Source organism: Canis lupus, chromosome 26, assembly GCF_048164855.1.
Source record: "Canis lupus baileyi chromosome 26, mCanLup2.hap1, whole genome shotgun sequence".
Classification (NCBI taxonomy): Eukaryota; Metazoa; Chordata; class Mammalia; order Carnivora; family Canidae; genus Canis; species Canis lupus.
This window is the reverse complement of record NC_132863.1, coordinates 1,581,605-1,588,401: the sequence shown is the minus strand read 5'-3', so window position 1 is coordinate 1,588,401 and position 6,797 is coordinate 1,581,605. Positions and strand designations below refer to the sequence as shown.

The following is a 6,797-nucleotide window of genomic DNA, read 5'->3' as shown; positions in this document are numbered from 1 at the left end:
CGAGCTTCCTGGCGGCGAAGCGTCCTGGCTCAATGGACTGGATGGGCACAATGACAAGGGCCTGGTCTTCGCCATCAACATGCCCGACCACAGTATTCATCTGGTGTTGTGGAAGGAGCACGGCTGACGCCACGTGCTGGCCGCCGGTGACTGTGGGTGCTGGGCTCCAGGGTTTCAGTGCGACCTCTGGCAGCCGACTGCATGAACCAAAGCTCTCACCTAACGGTAGCGCAGTGCACAATCATTTATCTGTGTTTGCCAGGGGGCCAGAGCTCGGGCGGGGGAGGGCTTGTTTTCTTGACACACAGCACAGCATGCTAACAGAGTACACCATTGACTTCATTTGTACTTAGTTACGTTGGTCAGTATAAGAGGATGCATTGAGGGTTCATCTTTCTTGAATATTGGTTTTCAGTAAAGAAAGTTAAATGGATAAAAAAAACTGGCGATGACAGTGTAAGTATGGCCAGCTGTCGGTGGTCTCATGGTCATTAAAGAGTTAAAGATTCTGAGTATTTAAGTGCTAATAATTACAATTTTTATCCAATTTTTTATTAAGTAAATTCTAGCAAGTAATATACATATTACTGCAGATAAAACCATCATTGGGAATTATTAAATTGATTGCATATTTTGAGCTACTCTTTATGAAGAGAAGTAAAATTCTTGGTATGTGTAAGGCAGCAGAGAGTTGGCTTAGGGACTCTCAGCTATTTCTAGAAAAATTGGTTAGTAAAAATAGCATTCAGCTTATTTTCCTTAGCAAGACTATTCTGAGGATGGAATCTGTGACTCAGCAGCAGCGCAGACGCTGTCCCTTCAAACACCTGGTTGCCCATTTTCCACTGTTATGCTGATGCCTTTTTACTCATCTCATGTTTGATTAGGCGTCCTCCCTGAATGAGCTGGGCTACTTCATTTGTGGCATGGCATGCAAACAGAAGCCAGGTTCAAGGCTGGACCTTGTAGGCAAATCTCATGAATGTCAAGGAGTAACAACAGAGGGCAAATGTCATCCGCCCACTGATAATCTCTGGAGACTTTTTCATGTCATTGATGGCAGCAATGGGAAGACCCCAGTTGGCTACAGGGCCCCAGAAATGCGTACTCATGAGGCAGTCCCAAAAGTCCTTGCTCCGGACATAGTCTGCCACCAACAAGAAATGTTGGCGAGGATGTGGAGAAAGGGGAACCCTCTTGCATTGTTGGTGAGAGTGCAAACTGGTGCAGCCACTCTGGAAAAGTGTCCCCAGGACAGGAGAGCCCAGCCTGGAGAAGCAGGAGTTTCACCATTCTTCCCGGACAGGAAGGCGCTCTCAGGGAGTTAGAGCAGGATCCCAGGAGGGCAGGGATGACCTCAGACTCCCAGGGACACTAACAGACCACCTGCGCCCCAGGGAGAGCACACCACACCCCACGGCTGAGCTCCCTAAAGGGCTGCAGCGTGCCTGGCTGGACCCGTGAACAACTCAGAGGCAGCTCAGGTGGAGGCACCTGGGGCAGGGGGCTGCTCGTCCAAGGGAGCAGCTCGGAGGCAGCTTGAGCAGCGGGGGGTCTCCACAGCCCCCAGGAGCAGCTCAGATGCGGCTACAGCAGAGGCTCCACGCAGAAGGGGCTGCGCAGCTGGGAGCGTGAATCCAACAGCGCAGGCCGGGAGCACAGGGTGCCTGCGGACACAGTCCAGGATCCGGCGCTCCCCCGGGGACAGGCAGAGGCCAGGAGGGACAGGACAGCAAGGACACTCCTGCCCCAAGTTGAGCAGATCAGCGGCCCCTCCCCCAGAGCATCCAGGCCCCTGCAGACTGAGAGCTCCGTAGTTACTGCAGGAGCTGATTCCAGGGCTCTAGAGCTGGCCGCCGCCACTGTTGTTGTTCCTACTGGGGCCTCACAGGATAAAAACACCCCAATAAGCCTCATAGTGCCCTCACTGTATAAACAGGTTAAACATCTTTCACTGAGCCCTGAACCAGGCAGGGGGCTGAGCAGCTCCCCAAAGTGCTAACACCTGAAAATCAGAACAGCAAGCCCCTACCCCAGAAGACCAGCTAGACAGACAGGAAAAAAAAATTATTGATCAACCAGTGCTGGAAAGTTCCAGTGGAAGTCGAGGAATTTACAGTATACAGAATCAGAGTGTACTCCCCTTATTTTTTTTTGTTTTTTGTTTTTTGATTTCTGTTTGTTCCTCCCCCCCCATATTTTTGTTTTTCTCTTTTCTTCTCTTTTTTTACTTTTTTCTCTTTTTTTCTCTTCTTTTTTAAGTTTTTTTTCTTTCCTTCCTTCTCTTCTCTCTTTTTCTCCTTTCCCCAATAGAAATTGTTTTTGGCAACTCTGCACTGAGCAAAATGACTAGAAGGAAAACCTTACCTCAAAAGAAAGAACCAGAAACAGTCCTCGCTCCCACAGAGTTACAAAATTTGGATTACAATTCAATGTCAGAAAGCCCATTCAGAAGCACTATTATAAAGCTACTGGTGGCTCTAGAAAAAAGCATAAAGGACTCAAGAGACTTCATGACTGCAAAATTTAGATCTAATCAGGCCGAAATTAAAAATCATTTAAATCACTTAAAAATCCAAACTAGAGGTCCTACAGACCAGGGTTGATGAGGTGGAAGAACGAGTGAGTAACATAGAAGACAGGTTGATGGCAAGGAAGGAAGCAGAGGAAAAGAGAGAAAAACAAAAGACCATGAGGAAAGGTTAAGGGAAGTAAATGACAGCTTAAGAAGGAAAAATCTACATTTAAAGGGGGTTCCAGAGGGTGTCGAAAGGAACAGAGGACCAGAAAGTGTATGAGAACAAATCATAGCAGAGAACTTCCCTAACTTGAGGAAGGAATCAGGCATGAAGATCCTGGAGCTAGAGTGATCCTCCCCTAAAAGCAATAAAAACCATTCAACACCCTGATATTTCATCATGAAACTTCCAAATTCCAAAGATAGAGAAGATCCTCAAAGCAACAAGATACAAAGGATCCCTAAACTTTATGAGGAGAAGTAGTAGGTTAACAGCAGACCTCTCCCCAGCGACCTGGGTGGCCAGAAAGGGCTGGCATGATATATTCAGGGTCCTAAATGAATTGCCAACATATAGCATATCTCCCATGGTCATCACGTCAAGTGCCCCCCTCAGCGCATGTCATCCAGTCACCCCAACCATCCAGGAAACTCCCTTACCAGTACCCCTTTTTCATTGCTCAGAGTTAGGAGTCTCTCATATTCTGTCATCATCAACTGATATTTTCACTCATTTTCTCTCCGTTTCCCTTTATTCCCTTTCACTATTTTTTATTATGCCAAATGAATGAGACCATATAATGATTGCCTATCTCTGATTGACTATTTTCCCTCAGCATTATACCCTCCAGTTCCATCCACATCGAAGCAAGTAGTATCTCTTTGTCGTTTCTATTCTTTTCTTTTTTCTTTTTTTTTGTACTTAACAAATATATTCAGAACATTTCATCCTAAAGCAGCAGAAGACAGTCTTTTTGAGTGCATATGAAACATTCTCCAGAATAGATCACATACCAGGTCACAAATCAGACCTGAACAAGTACAAAAAGATGAAGACTATACCATGCATAGTTTCCAACCACAATGCCATGAAACTTAAGGTCAACCACAAGAAAAAAACTGGAAATACCACTAATACATGGGGGTTAAAGAATATCCTACTGCTTATAATGAATGGGTTAATCAGAAATTAAAGTGTAAATTAAAAAATACATGGAAGGAAATGAAAATGAAAACATGAAGGTAATATTAAAAGATGTCTTTACTGATCCTCTGATTTTCACACATGCTCTTCTTAACCTCCATTATGGAGTTCATCCAATTTCTACCGGGTATTTGGGATTAATCACCCAGCCAGCATAGTAACTTCCTTCCTTGCCTATTGATTCAGGGGCCTGAAGAGCTCAAAGTGGCCAGGCACCAGTTTCAATTTCCAGATCAGTGGGATTGTTTTTGTGTCTCTCTTTGAACCTGAGACCTCTAGGCCAGCAGAATAATAAATCGTGGGAAAGAAAGAAACATTTTGCAAGTAGATCATGACGGGTTATAGTGAGTAGTACAACTCCCAGTTCCAGTCCTTGATTCCTGCACCTGTAAATGTGAGCTATGTGAGAAACAGCATCATACATTAGAAGCTGATTTAGAAGATATATAGCCCTCTGGGGAACCTTGTCCTACCCTGCAAGGAATTGCCACCTAGATAGCACTACAGCTGAATCTTTTATTTTTAATTTTTCTTAAATTTATTTTTTATTGGTGTTCAATTTGCCAACATATAGAATAACACCCAGTGCTCATCCCATCAAGTGCCCTTCTCAGTGCCTGTCACCCAGTGACCCCCAAGCCATGCCCACCTCCCTTTCTACCACCTCTAGTTCATTTCCCAGAGTTTGGAGTCTCTCATTCTGTTTCCCTTTCTGATTTTTCAGACTGATTTTATCTCATTTCCGCTTTATTTCCTTTCACTATGTTTTATAGTCCCCAAATGAAGGAGACCATATAATATTTGTCCTTCTCCGATTGACTTATTTCACTCGGCATAATACCCTCCAGTTACAACCACATCAAAGCAAACGATGGGTATTTGTCGTTTCTAATGGGTGATTGAGTTCAAATTTTTAAAGAGTAAAATGAAAGTAAGATAAAATAAAATATGTGTGTAAATTCAATGGGAAAATAGGAAGTCAAAATAATGAGAGACATGGCTGTCGACAAGATGGGGGAAGTGTAGGATCCCGAAATCACCTGTCCTCATCAACTTACCTAGATAACTTTCAAATCATCCTGAAACCCGATGAATTCGTCCTCTGATTTAAAGAGAGAATAGCTGGAAGGCTAAAGTGAGAAGCGTTTGCGCTTCTATCAAGGTAGAAACACGGAAAAATAAATGAGTACACTCCAATGGGAGAGAGCCTCCACAAGGAGCCAGGCTAAGGCCAGGCAGGAGGGACTCCAGGACGGGAAAGCCCAGACCGGGAGAATCAGGAACTTGACCAACATTCCTGGATGGAAAGGCACTCACAGGGAACTCAGGCAGGATCCCAGGATGGGCAGTGGAGCCCCCAGGTTCCCGGGGTCACTAACATAGGAAATGGGGAGAGCCGCCACAGACCATGGATGGAGCTCCAGCAATGGCTGGAGCGCGTACCCAGTGGGCCCCGGAACAGCGGAGGTGGCGGCTCTGGCAGCGGCTCGGCTAGGAGGGGAATGCATGGCCCTGGGAGAGCAATTCCAGAGGCACAGGCCCCGGACCCCAGGGTGCTGGGGGACACAGCAAGGATCCGGTGATCCCCTTGGGACATGTGGGGGCCGGGAGGACACAGGACCGCGAGGACGCTCCTGCCGCGGGGCCCCCCCGAGCTGTGCAGGTCAGTGCCCCCCATGCCCGCAGCATCCAGGCTCCCACGGACTGGGGTCTGCAGGAGTTACTGCGGGAGCTGACTCTAGGGCTGAAGAGCTGGCCACCGCCAGTGTTATTGTTCCTCCCTTATGTCACATTGTGCCTGGGATGGAGCGGGGCCACCAGGGAGCATGGGTCTCACAGGATAAACAGCTCCCAGGTAGCCATGCCCCTGGCAGGGGCCGGGGCAGCTCCCTCGGGGCACACACCTGACAATCAGAAAAGAAGACCCCTCCCCCAGAAGATCACCTGGAAGGAAACAGGAAGAGCAAGTTCTTGACAAAGCAGCACTGGAAAGCTCCAGGGGAATTCGAGGGACTTAAACTATATAGAATCAGAGGCTACACCTCCTTGTTATTTTTTTTTAATTTTGAAATGTTTCTTTTTTTCCTTCCTTTCCCAGTACAACTTGTTTTTAGCCACCATGCACTGAGCAAAGTCCCTTGAAGGAAAAACTCACCCCAAAGAAAAAATCAGAAATAGTCCTCTCTCCCACAGAATTACAGAAATTGGGTAAAACTTCGATATCAGAACGCCGATGCAGAAGCAGAAAAATAATGCTACTGGTGGCTTTGGAAAAAAGTATGAAGGATTCAAGAGACTTCATGCCTGCAGAATATAGATCATTGATATTGGGTGGGAAAAATCTATTTCCTGTATCTGAATGCCTGTTTCCCTCCCCAATTTAGGAAAGTTTTCAGCTATGATTTCTTCAAATACATATTCTAGCCCTCTGTCCCTTTTGGTACCCTCGGTAACACCAGGTAAATGTAGATTTTTGTTTCTGAGGCTGTTATTTTTTCCCTTAACCTATCCTCATGATCTTTTTTCATTTTCTCTTTTTTCCTCAGTTTCCCTCCTTCTCATCAACTTGTCTTCTATGTCACTCACTCGTTTAATTGATTTTTAATTTTGGCCTGATTAGATCTAAGTTCTGTAGTCATGAAGTCTCTTGAATCCTTCATGCATTTTTCAAGAGCTTTATAATTGTGCTTCTGAATTGGATTTCTGACATTGAATTGTAATTCAAATTTTGTAAATCTGTGTGAGAGAGACCTGTTTCTGATTCTGTTTTTGAGGTTAGTTTTTCCTTCTAGTCATTTTATTCAGTGCAAAATGGCCAAAAACTAGTTGTATTGGGAAAAGGAGAAAAATAGAGAAGAGAAAGAAGAAAAGAAAAACAAAAAGAAAAAAGAATTAAAAAAAAAGAAAAGAAGGAAAAAAGAATAGAATAAAAGAAAAAAAGATGGGGGGGGGCAAAAAAACAGACACATAGATCAATGGAAAGAATTGAGAATCCAGAAGTGGACCCTCATCTTTATGGACAACTAATATTCGATAAAGGAGGAAAGACTATCCACTGGAAGAAAGTATCTTCAA

The 6,797-nt window shown here is 45.0% G+C and overlaps 1 pseudogene; it reads right to left on the bottom strand.

Annotated features, from left to right (window-relative positions):
* Positions 1-444: 444 nt before the first annotated feature.
* On the bottom strand, positions 445-1,149 carry LOC140617941 (mitochondrial pyruvate carrier 1 pseudogene; annotated as a pseudogene).
* Positions 1,150-6,797: the final 5,648 nt, after the last annotated feature.